Source organism: Gavia stellata, chromosome 9 (genome assembly GCF_030936135.1).
Source record: "Gavia stellata isolate bGavSte3 chromosome 9, bGavSte3.hap2, whole genome shotgun sequence".
In the NCBI taxonomy this organism is placed as follows: domain Eukaryota; kingdom Metazoa; phylum Chordata; class Aves; order Gaviiformes; family Gaviidae; genus Gavia; species Gavia stellata.
This window is the reverse complement of record NC_082602.1, coordinates 41,097,532-41,115,845: the sequence shown is the minus strand read 5'-3', so window position 1 is coordinate 41,115,845 and position 18,314 is coordinate 41,097,532.

Genomic DNA, 18,314 nt, shown 5'->3' with positions numbered 1-18,314 from the left:
AGCCAGCGCACGGCGGTGCCGGTACACGAGCTGTGCCCAGCTGCTTGGAATCGCTCTTCTGTCACACTGCCACTTTGTAAACCTAGCCACGAATAGCTAATTTCTCAGCTACATTCAGCCCAGTAACTGTGTGCTCATTAAACACTGCTACCAGAGCTCATTAGCGAGCACATGTGCCCCTGGTTGCTGCACAGAGAGCATGCGTGGCTGCAGGGTGACGCTAACCTGTCCGGGGATGGCTGCAGGGTGACACTAACCTGCCCCAGGGATGGCTGCAGGGTGACGCTAACCTGTCCGGGGATGGCTGCAGGGTGACGCTAACCTGCCCCGGGGATGGCTGCAGGGTGACGCTAACCTGTCCGGGGATGGCTGCAGGGTGACACTAACCTGCCCCGGGGATGGCTGCAGGGTGACGCTAACCTGTCCGGGGATGTGCTGAGCGCCCCAGGATGCTGCGTAAGGAAGGCAGGGGCAGCCACCCCACGGAGCCGCAGAGCCGGCGTGGGCATTCCCAGGGGAAAAACTGCTCTTGTGGCTCCTGCCCAGCTCTGCTCCCCGGGCTCCCTGCACCACTGCCTGCTCCAGCTGAGAGCAGCCAGGTAACAGCATCAGTCACGCACCCCGAGGGCAGCCCCCTCGCATTGCCTGTCAGTGCCAAAGCAAGATCAAAACCACCAGAAAAACCTGAAAGCAGAATGCCTGCAGCGCGGCAGCGGTGTGCACCGCCCCAGGGCACATGCCGCGGGCACACGGAGCACTCGCGTGCCACCAGCTCGGCGTGGGGAGGATGCACAGCGAGTGCCTCCGCGCTGTGTCGGCACTGGCAGTGCCACGAGTGGCGGCGATCTCGCCCCACCGGCTGCCCACAGCAAACACACGTGGCCGAGACACGCTCTGCCTGCCCGCTCCCTCCGGAACGCTGCTGGGTGCAGGCAGTGGATTTACTGCCGCTGCCAGCTGCGGGTCAAAGCTGCTGCTCTGAATCATCGGGGCTGCTTCCTGCGGAACCTGCCTATTTATTGAGTTGTTTTCCACTGATTGCCAAGAACAAGGGCATAAAGTACTTACAGCAAGATAAAACCAATACAAATTTTTCAAGCAAAGACCAAACCCCAATAAACTGCAGAGTAACACCTGGGACTGTCCCAGGTACAAACTCCCAGGCTGTCCCCATCGCTGGTTTGCAGAGCTCCTTTGGTAGGTCTCAGAGGAGCCCTTGGGAGCTCGCAAAGCCAGATTATACCAAAGGAAGAGGATTTCCAGTCAAGGCACATCATGAAGTATGTCCTACCAGCAGCTTATGTGCCTCTAATCTGCCTAGCTCGTCAGCACGCCCCAGCTAATTACAATCAGGGCAATCCCGAGGTGGGCAGGAGCTGGAAGAGGACATTTTCTTTTCTGTTTAAATATGACACCTTGGCATTAACCTACACCACCTGTAGTTGCTGGCTCCATCACAGACAGTGCAGTTACATTGGTATTTTGGGGCATTCCAGCTAGAGATGCAATACACAAATTCCTACGGGAGCGCCACACCAGCGCACCCCCAGCACTGCCAGCTGCAGTGTGGCCCTCGTGTCCGGGAAGCAAAATATAAAAGATGACCTGGTCATGAAAACAGATCTTGTGTATGCTTCAGCTGACTTACTCTTTGATTTTCAAACCCCGAACCCAGTCCGGCTGAGATCAGCCTTCCCAGTGAGCGGCAGCCTGCTCTTCGGCTCATCTCCCAGGCGCCCTCGGCGCGGGGCTGCGCAGAGACCCGCCTGCCCTGCGTGACAGAGAGTACCGCAGAGCTACGGCCCGTACGGGCAGACTTACAGGATCTGCTTCCACTGGTGTTATTCTGCCAGGGACGAGGGTTTGGGACACGCCAGCCACCACGTTGTCCGTGCAGACGAGGCAGCGTGCGTGCATCCACGCGTGCACTTGTGTGCTGGAGCAGGGAGGGGAAAAACAAACGGGGCAAAAAAAAATAGAAGCAAGAAAAGGGTCAGGGAACGTTTTGCTCGAGATAAAGTTTTCTGACTGGGACCTCTGAAAGTTTTGGGACTAAGGTAAAGCTTCTGGCTGGCCTGGTGGACAGCCAGCTGCCACAGCCTCATTTTTCACCTCCTGCAACTACAGGTATGTCCATGCACATTTTCCAGGCTGCTGGATAATCACCTTAAAACCCAAAGTCGCCATCCCTCCCCGGTCAGAAGCTGCTGCCCACAGAGGCACCCGTGAATCACCGCGGATAACCATGTGCGAGCCTGACATTTGGGACGGCTTGGCAGCTGCCCTGCATCGGGAAGACAAAGGCTTCCAGCTCATTTCTTCTAGTGATTTATTGTAGACGACTCTTCTTTTCAGGAACCGTGACTTAAAAACCTGTGATTTATGAGAACTCCATATGTGCTTTTGCTCTTGTCACCCATGGATCACTTCCAGCAGGGTTTCCCCGCCGCTGGCTGCTGTCCCCGGCCCCGCGCGAGAGCCTGCACGCTGCCGGCGGCGCAAGAGCCGCCTCGGGGAGGAACTGGGACCGGGGGCGCACGTGGAGCAGCAGCTTACAGCCATCCATTTGCTGTGCTCACCAAGCAACAGCATCTAAATTTAGTTCTCCATCTAATACCCTCTTTGGAGGAAGTGTCAATTTTCCACTGGCCGACTGCTCGCTCGGTGACTGACTGCAATTAACTGACCCCCCAGCACCAGCCCTCCGTGTTTTGTCGTGCCCCATCTACAGCCCTCTGGTGAGAGGGGTTCGCTGGCGCAGTTGCTTAGCTATCGCCAAGAAGTCGGAGGTGCAGCGAGAACCCAGCTCAGCGCTCTGAGGAACGCCCTCCCTGCAGACGGAGAAGTTCTAACAGCAAAATGCAGACAGGTATTTCTGCAGAGTAGCTTATTTCTGTATGGCATACGCTACGGGGGGAGATCCCTCTCTGCTCACCCCTCCCAAAACACAGTCAAGGGGAGAACAGCATTGCTGTTGTTAATGCTCATAATTCAACATCTCACCGTATTTTTCCTCTCAGTCCCAGCACCCAGAGCAAAACTATCTAGCTACAATTTCTGCCTCAAAAAGAGAAGTTAACTTCTAGTCTTCGTATCTGAGGAAGAGGAAAAGAGACTCAAAGAGAAACTCAAAGGCCAATAAAAGCACATGATTTAGTCAACGGATCCCCCAGGCTCCTGGTGTTCAGGCTCGCTCGTCCTTCAGAGGCGCAGCCGAGGCTGGCCGTGCTGAAACAGCAGGGCCGCAGCTCCAGAGAACGTTTCACCTCTCGGCAGCTCCGCAGCAGACGGGCCGGCCTTGCTGCTGCGAGCGGACGGGTCATTCAGAGGTGGGACCGAGCCACCAGCCGCTGGGAGCGGAGCCGAGGCGGGCGGCCGTTGCAGCCCCAGCTGGGGCACCAACTCTTCAATCCATTTTAGCTTCCCAAGACAGCGAGGCTGGTAGTTCTCCCTGCAACACTGCGAACCCTAAAACGTCTGCTGACCCCAGCACGAGCCACTGCAGCAGCTCCCGGGGCGGCCGACACAGGCGCCCGCGCGCCCTGCGGAGACGCCAGCCCCTGCGCACCCGCGGGGCCCGGGCAGCCGCCGGCCGGGGTGCTTCGCCCCTGCCCGCGGCGAGGGGCAGGTGTGGGGAGCTGGGCTGCGGGGGCAGCCCCGGCCACCGGCCTCCAGCAACGCCTCTCAGAGCCCTGGGCGGGCAGCCCTGCGCGGGGGCAGCCGGGGCGGGAGGGAGCCCCGGGCACGCTCTCCCTGCAAGACAGATCCTCCGGCTGCGGAAACATTAAATAACGGAGGCGTGCCCGCTCATCGCTAGTCCCACCGCTGGTACCTCCGGTTTTCTGCACTCAGATGGTTTCCTCTTAAATCTCGCAGGACTGTGGGACTATCCCAGCTCCCAGGTAACTCTGCCTTCAGGAAAGCTATAAGCCCTCATACATATGAAATAAAATCTCACCATCTAAAACGAGTCAAGGCTCGCAGCCCACATGACAAAGCAGCAAAGCCACTTTTTTATTTTTAAATTCTAGGGAGGCTCATCGGTGCCTTGTGAACGTTTAAGATTGACTCTTCTGAATGGCCTTTTACTGCTCTTAAAAAAAAAATCACTTTGTTTTTCCACAGTGGTCAAAGTCAGAACATTTTCTTAAGCACAAAACTGCTTAATAAATGTTTTAATTAAGGCGGTTCCTGTAGTTGTTCAGGCTAGGGTTAGATTTTAAGAGATGAGGGTTATTTGCTTACTTGAAGGAAATTAATTTTGTGCCCCTTTAAAACAGTGCAAGCTGAGAGCGGGGTTTGGTGACGTGGGTCTGAAAAAGCTCATGCAACTGTACCCCAATGTCAGCTGTCTCCTCGGGAGCAAAGATGAGTGTCAGCCCCACCGTGCTGGGGGCTTCGGCCGCAGAGCGGTTCCCGGGCCGGGTACTGCAGGACGGAGCGGGAGCTGCGCAGGAGCGTGCGTCCCGCTAGCACAACGTTACGTAAAAAGTAACTCACAAAATTCATGATTTCAGACTAGAGGAACTCTGTTTGGTACTCACTCCCACTGCCAGCAGCATGGCTAAGTTCAAAAAGCCAAAGCTGCAAACCCCTGGCAGGATCTCTCTGCTGTGGCGGAAGGCAAGTACAGACCGAAAGCCCCCCCCATCCCTGGTGCTGCCCCTTTCCTTCTCTCAGTCAGCCCTGTTGCCTCTTTAACTCACCACGTGGCAGGAGGATCGGCAAATCTTTAAACTCAATTTCAGAGAAATCATTATAAGTGATTTCCTGGTGACGTTCTTCTTTTTTCTACTAGGCTGGGGAAAAATAAAAAGGCTGGGACAGCTGTTTCCGCACGGCGCCAAGCGCTGCAGTTTGGGAGCTCCGGCCATGCAGGAGCTGTGGGTCAGCTCCTCGGGGCCCACGGCCACATCCCGTGGGAAGTGCCACATCTTGGCAGTCAGGGCGGTTTGTTCAGGGAGGAAGGGACCGGGAGGAGATGGGCCAGGCTTTGGGAGGGAAGCAGCACACTTCAATGCAGTTAGGGAATTTCCATTATAGTTCAAGTAAACTGCGTAGATGTAGCATTTGCTACGAAGGCAATGAGCAACATTACTGGTGCCTACGCAGTCATTTCCCCCGCTGGGGACATTTCTGGTCTCCTCTGTGCCATTTGCCCTGGGCAAAGCAGCATTCAGCCAGGAGAGCTGCTGCGATAATCTGTGCACAGCTCTCCCGTCTCCTGGCCGGTTCGAGGAGTGGTTTCCATTTACTAGCTCCAGTTTCAATCACCCCCTGCATTTTTCTCCTTCTTTTTCCCCATCATCCTTTCACTGCCGCCTCGTGAGCCGGCACTGGCCACCACCTCCCGCAGCCGGCTGCCGCCCGTGACACCTCTGCGTCCCTCCCTGCCCCTGTCCCTGCATCGCTCCTCGGGATCGCCTCTGTCCATGAACACTCAGCCAGCGTGCTCGTGGAGACAAGGAGTTTGCACGCAGTGGAGCTCCTTGTGCTGTTGCTTCTGTGGGCAATTAGTCACCACATGCAGCAGCCACTGGAGCCCCCGCTCGGGTCCCGGTCCTGTGGCCGTCCCCACGCCAACCGCCCTCGGAGGCACAAATGGCATTTCACAGTCTTACTCCCGCTGAGGACTTAAAAAATAAAAGCACCTCGAATCGCACTCAGAGCGGCAGGTAGGAACGAAAGTGCCACCCAAGCCTCTCCCATCGCTAGTATTTAGTGCATCTGCAAAGCCAGGGCTCCGCACGCCACTCGGCTTCCATTTGTGAGGACCACACAGAAATCCTCCTGGAAATAACCTACCACAGCTGGGCAGGGACCGACCCCAGCTACAAGAGGAGAGGGCACACAAGGGCTTTGCCAATATCATCAGCGTAGTGCCGGATTGCATTGCTCCCACTTCTGAAATACTGGCTGCAAATATGCGCAAGGTTACACTGGCTGGTGTAATTAGGAGTTGATCGAGGAGTGATTTATTCCTACCGTGAATAAACGAGGTCATTGTTTTGCAGGGAGCAACAGACAATTTCTCCTTCCTTTTCTGTGATCTTGGCTAACTGAATCACCGCTGGCAATCAGGCTGTCTGAGGGATGAGGTCGTTAGATTAACTCGGCAGAGGAGACAAGGAGCTTAATTTGTCAGGTATCCCGCCGGGACCAATACTGGCCAAAGACACGGGCTTTCCCATGACAGCAGCTAAACGGGCGTCCCACTAAAGCCCCGGGTCCGCAGCAGCCGGGGGGTTCGGTGCTCTGGGGCCCGGCCGGTCCATCCCACGGCACTCGCAGTGTCTCCTCCCGCATCGCCTGGGCTCGGATTGACCTCCAGCAGAAAGCTGCGGCTCCTGGAGCGAGGGGTTTGCCTCTGGGCACGGCGGCCACGGCCTGCCGGAGGGGTCCCGCCGGGGCGCTCAGCACCTTTGCACTGTGTAGGGTTTTGCTGTAAATCCAGGCCTGGGACGGCTCCCCAGCCTCCCTGGACGCCACGCCGGGAGGCTTCCTGCTCCACCGCGGACAGTGCAGAGGATGCCTCGGAGCGTGTTGGCGAGGCACAGGGGCACCGACGCGGCACCGACGGCGGCGGGCAGGCTGGGGAGCGCCCTGCCCACACCGCCTGAGCTCGGCTAGCGATGGGTGAAGCGTCTTGGAGTTCATGCTGCAAAGGAACCCGGGGCACGGCTGCGGGGCTTGGGGCACTTCCATCCCCTGGCCTCGCTCTGCAGCACTGCCCGCCTTGCAAATCAAAGCTGTACATCGTTCCAAGCAATTTCTGCGTTTGGCCTCCATCTCTAACGGCTTTATCTTTACTCAAACTAGAAAAGCAAAGGCACCATCGCCTGCCTTGTGAGCAAGGCAGCTCTTCACACGGCCAGCCTGGCTCACCCACCCATGGGGAGGGTGAATTGCCATCAACTTCTGACGGCTCTTCTGAGTGGGCTGGGCCCGAGAACTTGATTTATTTCAAAAGGTCTTCAGTATAATGCATTGATTTGCTGTTCTGCCTTCAAGTCTGCTGTCTTTATTACATAAGGAGCCTTGAACATATTACAAATAGCTGCCCAATAAATATATTTAGAAGTCTCAGCTAAGGAACAACAAACCAGCAGCAGTACTGTGGATCCTGGCCTGGGCTTGCACACCGGACACAGCAAGGCGAAAGGCTCCCCAAATCACACGGCTGTCACCCAGGCTGAGAACAACACGCTAAGATGCCTCCCGCCATCCCTGGGCTGCCGCTTCCGCAAGCTCAGTGAAAAGACAGAACGCAGAATTCCAGTGCCATGGGGTTCAGAGTTGAATGTCGCCATGAAAGGCATAAATGCAGTCTCCCACCAGGCTCCTCCCGAGGCCGCTGCACGGTGCCGCGTGCTGCCGGGTCGCCTGCCAAGACCTGCCGCCCTCCTCGCGCCGCTGCCTCCCGCAACGCGCGAGCCAGGCTCTGCACTTGAGAAGCCCAAGGTGAGAACGGGAGCAGAGCGCACTTTTCTGTGGCGGCGTCGAGGACACCCTACTTTTTAGTCTCCTCCCCAGAGAGGCGCAGACTCTTTCCCTTGCTCCCCCCCAGGCCCTCCATCACCCTTTTTCCTCCCATTCCCCTGCCGGGATCTCCCCTTGGGGTGCTCAGCGCCCGCAGGGACACCGGGTGAAGTGGCAACTGCTTGGGAACCCACCGGTCCCGCCAAGCCAGCCCGGCTCCTGCCGGCGCGTGGCCGCCTGCCGCGGCGGGGTCAGCTCTCGCTGCACTCTTCCCCCCGCAAAGACGCCCCGGGGGCACAGGGCTGATCTGCTCCTCCATCACCTCCCAAATCTTGCCGCCATCAGACTTTTGCTGCTGATGCTTCAGCAGCAAATGAGCAAAGCCAGAAAAGGGCGGCTTCGCCCGGGCACAGCGAGACCGATTCCTCGTGTGACGCCTGGGAAGGCTGGTGAGAACAGGGCACGTAGCAAAGCCCTGAGGCAAGTCTCCCCGAGGCCAGCTTTACCTTTCTGTTACAGGTGTCGGACCGAAAATGCCCAAGTCCCCCGCAGCACGATGGAGCAGGGGCTTCCTCGGGGAGCGCCTGCCTGCAGCACGGGGCTGTGCCGCCTCCGCAGCCGGAGCGCTCCAGCCAGCCCTGTCTGGAATGCTCTGCCTAAGAGAATTGCAAATAACAGCGATAAAGTTATTGCTGCTGCTTGCAGTGAAGTTAGCAAGACCTAATAAATGCAATTAAAAAGCCAAAACAAAATGCCTGAAATCCCAAATTTCTAGTAGATAAACAATTCATTTATCTCCTTTAAGTAGACGATCTGAATTACTGGAATAACAGGCTCCCTGTGTTTGTCTGGCTTTTAAGTTCCGCCACAAAAAAAATGTTTATTGACATAAGTGGCACTTTCTTCTTCTTTAAGCATTTCTGCAGCAGTGCGTTAAGTGATTTGATTACTCAGTGCTGTATTTTAAGTCAATTGAGTGAGTGGTAAGTTGCTACAGTAGACGTTAATAGAATTTTTCCAAGACTGCAGAATTGCTTTCAAATCTCATAGGGACAAGTAATTTATTAAGAGATCCCTCACAAAGTTTGGCAGCGCTTTGCCGTAGGTGTGAGAGCAGCAGAGCCCCATCGGAGTTGCTCTGGCCTCGCCAGTAACAGGAGCAGAAGCACAGAGCCGAGCTCCCCAGCACTCCCTGCGAGCGCCGTGCCGAGGCATCATGCCAGCACCGGCACGGAGGGCACGGCCGGGACCTTCGCTGGCACCGGAGACAACGCTCCTTCCAGCCCGAATAGCGGATGTGAGCATTAAGAACATATTTTCTAGACAGGAAAACAACACAATTGGGCAGGAATGTGTTTCTTATTTTGTTCCCACTGCATGACCTCACTTCTATTTATTTTCAGTTTCTCCAGACCATTCTGCACCTTCGGTTACTGTAGGTCAACAGCCCTTCCCCTTTCTGGTAGTCGGCTGCTTAACTTTTCAGCCCGTACTCTGTCCCTACAAAGCTGCGTCCCTTCCTCGCTGGGCTCTCCTCCATCCATCAGCCACTATGGATTTTCCTGCAACAGTGAAGAGTGGGTGGCAGGGCTGGGAAGGTTTATCTGAGCTAGAGGAGGGGGATATAGTCGTAGTCAGCTGCCCTGGCAAGCCCTGCCCCGGAGCACTTCCCAGCAGCACCTCCCAGGTCCAACTTCAGTCGAGACCATCAGAACAGAAGTCTGGGTGACCTATTTCGGGGTGAAACGTGTCTGGATTTTTCTTCTGCAGCAGATGCAAAGTACTTCTAAAATGAATTATTATTGTATCCGTAAATTCCCAAAAGACGGTAGTCCCGACTTCTCGCCCCAGCCACTCGTTCCCACGTGTAGAGAGTACAGGTCCCCTTTTGCAGCAACAGATGATGTGTACAGCCAGCACCGGTAAACAACAATTTTGTTTGCTGACTTGTAGCAAAGGGAAAAACCCAAAGCCCTGCATAAAAAATGCTTTTCTAAACAGAATGCTCTCCCACGCTTCCCAGTGGTTCATAATAAAGGAAATGCTAATGATACTACCCAAAAAAGAGCACGCCGTAGCTATCACCATTGTGCAACCAACAGATCATAATTGGCTGATCGTAACTAATCCCCAGTATCTGTAATGGGAGGGGGAAAAAACCATTAATTACAGCTGATGATGAACATCTGTGATGGGAAGAACAGTTTAACCTTGAAATAGGATGAATTAAATTTAGGTGCAAAGCTGCCTCCGTGAAAGCAGCAGCAGGACCCTATCACAGACCCTTCGGAGAAGGTGGGCTTGGGACCGGGCATAGCAAACAGCAGAGATAACGACATTAGAGAACAGGTTTAATTAAGCCAAGCAAGCATTAGCATTCCTCCAAAGCCTTCTGCACTCTGTACAAAGGTGGAAATATCAATTCGCATGTCAGCGAGCTGCTGTTTTTCTCTGCTTCACATGTTCAGCACGACGCAGGGCAGACGCCGTGCCGCTCGCGCCGGCAGCTCCCGCAGCAGCTCTGTAGCCCGTGGCCCGAGCAGGCGTGGACCTCGCACGTGGCAGGACGGCCGTCCCCTTGCAGGGACGGGGGGTGTGGGGGGGTTCCACGTCTCACCGCCCCTCTCTACTGTGCTACGCAGCCAAATCTAGCTCCTTTGGAAAATTCTGTGCTGATTCTGCCGGGCACAGCAGTCTGGTGGAAAGCCAGCCGAAGTCTGCAGACAGAGCAGAGGAGGGTCTGAGTCAGGCCCTTCCCATCTGACAAACAGCCTTCTCTCGTGGGAAGTCATGCCTTTCAAGTCTCTGAACGTAACACAGCTTGTGCAGCCTGGCACCAAACCCAGGCTTCTCCCAGCTCCCCGGCGAGAGACCCCAGTCCCACCTGCGGCTCGGTGGCCTGAGGTTGTCTTGGCGTACCGCTCCCTCGCACTGCCCTTGGGCGATGGACCCCCTCCTGCCCCCCAGGCTGCCAGGACACAAGCACCTTCCCCACGCACTGCTCTACCTGATAGATAACCTGTTCTCCATCCCATCCTGCGCGCAAACGCCCCCCCTTCCCCAGCCCCATCCAGCCCCCGAAGGCCGGCGGGCACAACCCGCTCGTGCCTGTGCCATCACCCGCCAGCTCTAGACATGCTCCCACCAAACCCCATCTCACCACTTCAGGGGGCTGCAGGGGCAGTCAGCATGCCCCCCATCACCTTCCGGCCGCCCCGCGGCTGCAGCACTGACACCCAGCAGGGACCACAGCTGGGGCCCAGCCAGATGTGGAGATGGACATGTCTCACGCCATCCCGGCCACCACTCAGAGCTCTGCACCACCGAACAGGGCATGGTCAGCGGTGGGGCAATACCCGTGCCGGTCCCTGCCGCAGGGTCTGCCCGCAGGCTGCCGACACGCTGACTGGCACTGAGCAAACGCCGCACTTTTCCCGACAGCCTTTGTCCTGCCAGGATCATCCGAGACCAGATGTTTGCTGCAGGAGGGCTTTCAGGTTAGTCCGGACCTCTGGGGCCACACCAGTGCTCCTCTTGTCACCTACAGCATCGCCCTGGTCTAAGGTGCCGAAGAGCCGCTGGCACATGGCACTCACCGCGTACCTCAACAGCGCTCAGCGCGTGCCCGAAACCCCCTCGCACAGCCCTGCAGCCGGTGCCTGGGGTACGTTGGAGGGGGACAAACCGAACCGGAGGGAAAGGCAGCCCCAGAGAAGATGAAACTCGGAAACGGGCGTTACAAATTCGATTCTCTGGGAGGAGAGGTTTGCAGACGGAGACTGTGGAGTTTTCTTCCCATCAATTTGCAAGGGTGAAGTTGCATTAGTGTAGCTTTTACAGCAATTTCTAAGTCACTCCAGGGACTATTATATTGAACAATCTTTTTTTTTAATTTAAAAGATTTTTTCAGAAAGAGGTCATAGATAGAAAGGTGAAACAGATGTTTCCAAAGGCAATTCCTGTCCAGACCCCTACTCCTATTTCCTGAAATTGCTGCAATTATCATACCAAGAAGTGTTTCATATGTCAGGGACAAACCACCGGGGCTGAGCCAGGCAGCATTTATTAGCAGCTGACAACGTCTAGCACCAGGAAGAAAAAATTACCTGTACATTACAATAAACTTTATTAGTTCAAGCCACAGTGGAAACTGCCGCTTGGGAAACCGCTGATACAATTTCTGGTGCACACACAAGCCATAATAAGAAGAAAGATAAAAAGCATTATACTACCAGGAATGCCTCTGCTCCCCAGGAAATGCCTCCCACCACCCAAAAAGCTCCCGCAGGGAGGAGACCCCTCGCTGCGGCACAGCGCCGGCACAGCACCAGCTGCCGGTGGCCCTCATCCCCCCCCCCCCGAGACACCCGCGGGTGCGGGACGGGGCCGTCACCCTCCACGGCACGGCTGCTGCTGCTCTGGGCGCACCCGCAGGGCTCCAGGGGGAGGGGGTTTGGGGGGAAACCTGGGAGGCCCCCGATACACCAGCGAAACCACGGATAAAGGAGGACCTGCCGACATGATTTGGATGGCACCAACACCTTCTTACAAAGTCCCTCACGTGAACCTATTGAGCAACTGAGGTTAGAAACCAGCCAAGAGACGAAAAAGAATTAAAGTATTAATTGCCCAATTTCAATGCAGGAAAAGGTTAATAGTGGAGGTGCAATACTTATTTAAATATTGAACTCAGAGGAAACAAAGCCAATAAAATTATTTTCAAATCGGTTTAGTGTCATGGAGCTCCAAATCACAAGTTATTATGTTGAAAAGTCAACTTTCAGGAACCAGAACACACACTCCCATGGCTAAAGGCGGCAATCATCGCACAGAACAACCTACTGCTCCTTGCACTCCGGATTGCAAATTAGCCATGAAGTGTTTGGGCAACCTCCTTGGTACCCAGGCCACTCCGTAACTGACCTTAAGAACATTTTCTGCAGTCTCCTTCAGAAGCAGACGGATGCCAAGTCAAAAGCTCTTCAGTCTGACACGGGATGACCGTTGGCCCCGGTCATGCAGCATCCCGCGGCAGCACGCGCGGTGGCACGGCACCTGGCGGGACCCTTCGTGGAGCGCTCCACGGGCAGCAGAGCACGAGGTCCTGCGGTTCAGCAGCCGCCCAGGGGCATCGCCCCGCGGCAGCCGGAGCTCTGGTGATGAAACGCGGCGGTGCTGCCGTGCTGCGCCAGGGACCCGGCAGGGACGCCTTCCTGGCCAAGGGCCTCGCAGGTTTTTGGGGTTTGCGATCCCTTCGCGTTTTCCAGTGGAAACATAGACATTTCACAGAGAACACGTATGATCTCGCTTTCTCAGTGACCTTTTGAGGGACTTCAGAAGAAAACAACATCATCTGTGGAGTAAAAGCTGAAAATCACTGAATTCTCCCAAAAAACACTTTTGTGCTCTCCCATTACAGACTTTAACACTTAATGTTGATTATATAGCCCCATTCTCCCCAACTCCCTCTCGCTAGGGCCATTACCCCAACTACATAATCCATCTAATTCAATAAATACTTACTTACACCAAGTTATTCCTGAATTTAAAAGCATCTTCACATAACTGAAATTCACACGTAGATTTAACACGAAAAAGTAGCACAGGCTCTTCAGCTTGTCTTTACGCTTTAAGATACGCTCCGGAGAGCGGCACGCACCTACACAAGCGGCTCTGAACCCCCGCGCGCTCGCACCCTCCTCTGCCAGGGAAGAGACCCAAATTCTAAAATTATCCACTCAAAATGAGCGTTTTCTCAGCCCACTTTGTATCAGCAGTCACTGAGTAATTCACAGCAGATCTAAGATTAGCTAATGAAGCGCGGTGACTCATCAGCCAAGCCTCCGCGCCACTGGGAAAATTCAATTTTTCTTTAGCAACAGAGCTTCAGCTGTGGAAATTATAAATAAATAGGGTTTGGAGAGGCTACAGTAACATGAGGATTCTTATTTAAAGCTCATTGATACCGATATTTGTGCCTATGATGCCGCTGCACTAACTGCATCGCTGATCGCTCGCAATGGCGCAGGATCATGTCCGGGACCCGCGGTGCCGAGCAGGAGAGGGTCTGGCCAGGCAGGAGCACGCAGCGGCAACGCACCAACCAGCAAAGCCTGATTTCAAACCACTCATTAGCTCACACCCGTAAGCAGATTAAAACCATGCAGAATCATTACAGGCTTCTGCAAACGATGTTGCTGAGCAAAATGATGGGGTGGAGGAAAGTCATAAACAGACTCAAAGCAGAAAGGATCCCCACCCCCCCAGCAGTAATAAGATGCAAAACAAGACCAAATTTCAATCCCGGAGTAAAGACATGCTCCAGACCCAGGTCCCGTGTGCTTGCCTGGGACCGCAGGGCTGGGACCCCTGCTGCCCCCGGGGCCGGCGTCCCTCTGCCCGGCCCCTCCGCTCTCCTCCCAACAAGCCCGCAAGCCCCCGCTGCAGTCCAGCCCCAGCTTCTCCACCGGCACTAGAACCACCTTCGCCCTTCTGCAGCCGTCAACGCGTGGGCTGAGTGACCGGGTGTTACCGGCGCACCGGTGCCTTCGTGTTCCTTAGCTCCCCGCCTCGCCGGGACCAGGCTGCCGACGGCTCCTGAGGAGAGCGTGCTCCCCGATCCACCAAACTGGCAGCACCCGCATGTGGAAGAGATGCTGCATTTCAGGGGACCTGGCCCCAAATCACTTCCCCGCTCAAGGCGGGGCAAGGGGAAACCCGCTGCCTGCAGCCCGGCACGGGGGGGGCAGCGACGCGGGGCTGAGCCCCCAGCAGCAGCCCCAGCCCCTGGCACGGCAGGGCCCCCGCCTCACCCCAAAACTGGACCCCCTGCGCCCCTCGGGCCAGCGCTTCATCCTCACACCCCTTTAGTGTAACACCACTGGCACCGAGGATTTTCAATGAAGAAAATCAAACCCCCCCTTCCCCCCCCCCCGAGCCCCTCGGCAGGGGTTTGCTCCATGCTCAGTTCAGCTGCACTGAAGATTTTCTATTTCAACTATACTCTGTTTCAAGCCACATTAGGCTTTGGTTATCAAAGCCAAATGCTTCAGGTTTTGGTGTCTAATGAAAAACAGCTCACAATTTATGTGTTTTTCCTGAGAAATTAGTTTTAAAAACAACTTGCCCAACTTTGTGTTTTATAATATGCACTTCAAAAAAAAACAACTGAGTTTAGGGAAAGAAAATATTTTCCATGCAAGACAGACGTTTGACTAGATTAAAGTAAGCTTCCCTTTTAATTAGGCTTGCTGGAACACCGCCGGAGAGCCAGGCGCCCGTATCTAATTCGCAGTGGTGCCCGTCAGCTCGGGTGACCCCCACCGCCTGCGCTTGGGCTGGTCCCTCGTGCACAAACCGGAGCTCAGGCCGGAGCCCCTCAGCAGAGCTCGGCTTTCCCTGCCCCGTCCCACAGCCCAGGGACGTGCCTGAATGCAGAACGGAGCACAGAATAGCATGAAACTGGAGGAGAGACAAAACCTCTGGTGAAACATCACAGATGATATTCAGGCAGAAGCAGGTGCTGCCATGTTTTGCCACCATCATCCCAGGCTAGTCCTCTTTATCCCTGCGATCACCAGTACCGGCACCGGTGCTCAGCAAGGATGTGTGCTTATATGGGGCTGTGGCCAGCGTGGCAGGACCCGCAGAGCAAGGGTCCCGGGGCGAGTCTGGGCCGGGAGGGCAGCCCCGCCGCCCACCAACACCCCCGTGCACCCAGGAAAAGCGGAAAACTGAGTGGATGCGGCCCCACTCCCGCCATCAGCCGGCACGGCACAGCCCCGCGGCAGCAGCCTTCCCCGCTGCCCAGCGCAGGCAAAAGCTGTTCTGCTGGAGACGCTGCCAGGGCAGCCGGTACAACAGCTCCGGCAGCTCTGCTAGCCCTTATCGGCGTGAAATAGGCAGTACGCTAGCTATAAGCCACAAAAAAGCAACCGGTAAAAATCTCATCCACGCCTTAGTATCCCTGATGGAATCAAAACCATGTGGTTTTTTTATTCTGCAAGTCACTTGGATGGCTTTATTAGCACAGAACAAAAGGTTATTCAAATGGCGCATCATTAAGTGCCACAACTCCAACATCAGCTCAGCAAAATATCCTTCCCCTTAGCTAACCCAGTCTGCAAGGGACCCTGCCCTCGGGGCAGCACGCTACGCGGCGTGGTGCGGCTCGCAGGGTGCCGGGCGCAGGGGCACCCACCGCAGGGGCACCAGCCCCGGCCGTACAGCTGTACTGCCAGAGGGACTCCTGCGAACCGAGGGCACGGCGGGCAGGCGGAGGCTGCAGCTCCCTGCTCAACCCTCGCCAGCGCGCCCGGCCCGAGGGAAACCACCCCTTCATCTGAACTATTGCTGGGTGCCCATCGGGCACCGCAGTGCTGTCGCCGGTAAGTCAGAAAAGACAGGATACCAAAATTTGGTAAGAAATCCTGGTTTTGAACAGAAATAACCAGACTTACCCTCCAGGTGCAGGAAATGCTGTTTCCCCTTGGGAGGGTGCGAGTGCCAGCCAGCAGCGCCCGCCCGGGGCAGGGGGAGCCTGGGCTCGGCGGGGCGCGGACGGGCTTTCGGGGCGCGGACGGGCTTTCGGGACTTGAAAACCTGCTCAAGGCATGTCAGACGTGAGGCCAAGTAAAAGGAATGTGGATTACGCACACAAAATTTAATCTGTACATTCAGAATATTAGCAAAACGCCTTACTACAAAAAATACTGATAGGTTTAGTATTGGTTTGAACGACGTCAGAATAAAATACTGACACTCACCCCCCGCCCCTGAAAACCATGCTCAGATTCTGCAGGGCTTGCACTTAGGAAATCAGCTGTGTGAGCTGGAGCACAGCTGTAGGGTTCAGGAGGAAACCTCCAAAACCGCAGCGCGGAGCAGTGGAGACTGTAATAAGCCTTCAGCGTAACAAGAATTGAAATGGACTGAAAAAGGCCCACCATTTCCTACAGCCACGCACAAGTTTTAAAAGTATAAGGAGGGAAACCCTAAAAATTGAACAAAAGGTGAAAGTTCACAGCACACAGGAATCTGTTAACGACGTTCAATGGGCAGCACAGACCCTATTACAAGAAAATACTAAAGCCCACTTGCTATTCCTGAACGTCGCCACTTAGGTTTTAACGCAATGGAGCTTTCCTCCGACAGAATAAAAGACTAAAGTAAGCCGTTCAAACTGCACATTATTAAAAATGACATTTAGAAACTTCTACATCAGCTTTTTACAATCAAGTTAAGAAATGAAACATCACTGTGCTCTTGGGTTATGCTTTTGCATTTGCTGAAAAATTATTTTCATTTATCTGCATAAGGGCCGAGGCAAAAAAAGCAATTTGCTACAAAATTTTTGCTTTAAGCTTTGCCAAAACCGAGGCATCATCTTTTCACGGAGGCGAAGTGAGCCAGCTTCTTCAGCTCCCATACGCAGACCCAAAGTTGTGCTTTCTGCTGGGATACTGCTCAAGGCTGGGGTTTAACCCGCCTCTGGCACCGAGCCACTGATTCAGAGAAGCACCCCAGTGTCCAATCCACTCACACGCTCCCTCAGCGCTATTTTCTCTGTTAGCATGTTCTTACTGAAACTCTCTGTAGCGGTTCTTAGCTACAAAGCTGTGGCAAAAGTCTGGTGACTCACCTGCAGTGCTGAAATTCCGCTCGTCTGCTTCATTCTTCAAGCCGGCGCGAGCACAGATGCCCACGTGCCAGGAGGCCACCTGGCATCGCACGGGTGAAAGACAAAAAGAGTCCCAGCACATTGCAACCTTCCAGTCCTCCTTGGAGGGTCCCTCCCCAGCCCTCCTGGCAGAGAACGGCAGCAAACCAGTTCTCCCGACCTTCCCGCTGCTGACACAGGAGCCGGCGAGGGCGTAGCACTGACATTTTCCCTTCACCTCTGCCTTGGCACTGAGTCTCAGGCAGCAGAAGCCCATTGTTTGCTTTGGAAAGGGCGCAGCAATGTCAGGAATGTCACACACCCAGGTGTAAGGATTGCAGAAGCTGTGCCCTTGGTGCCAGGGGACTAGCGGGACACAGCAACCTGCAAGGGAAGACCGGGAAGGTTTCTGCAGGGATACCGGGTACTCCTCCATCAGCACTGAGGAGCACGACCGCTGCTCTGAGGGCACGAGGCGACAGTGACTACCCAGGCAGACGCAGACAGGTTTCCACTGTACGGTTGAACACTTGGCAGAGCATGTTCACTGCACCAGGGGTTTTACTGCAGAGCCAAATTATCATGGGAAAACACTCTCAGACATCCCCTCTTAAACAACTCCATCCTGCGGACCACACCAAGCGTTAGAGGACGGACGCTGGACTTAGGCGTACCTCCTCAATCCGTTTCATGTCCCAAGCCTACAGAAAATCAGTGGCCCCAAGCGTGAGGTAGCGTAATTCTCTCTCACACCCAGCAGAGACCGAACGCCTGGTCTTAAGGATGTTTCTGCCTGTTCATGGGCCTTGAGTGACATCTGCTAGCCTTCCCAGGAACGCGGCCAGGACTCACCTGTTGTTCTTGGCATCTCCTTCAACCATGGAGCAGCCTTTCCATGAGCAGGCTGGAGCACCCTTCACTAGAGATGGGAGTAGACAAGCGCTTTTCCTGAGAGCGTGGAGGAGCGGAGGCTTGGTTATTTTTGTTTTGCCTTTTTTTTTTGATTATTTTTTTTAAATGAACAGAAGGCTGCTTGTAACTCCCTTCAGCTAACTGCTGGAATGCTACAGCCAAAAAGCTTGGCAACGCTTGTTGGCAGGGATTTTGTACAACAAAGAACTGTGTGAGCAGAAAACACAAAACTACCTCACATAGCCACCAGCTTACCCTAGGCCTA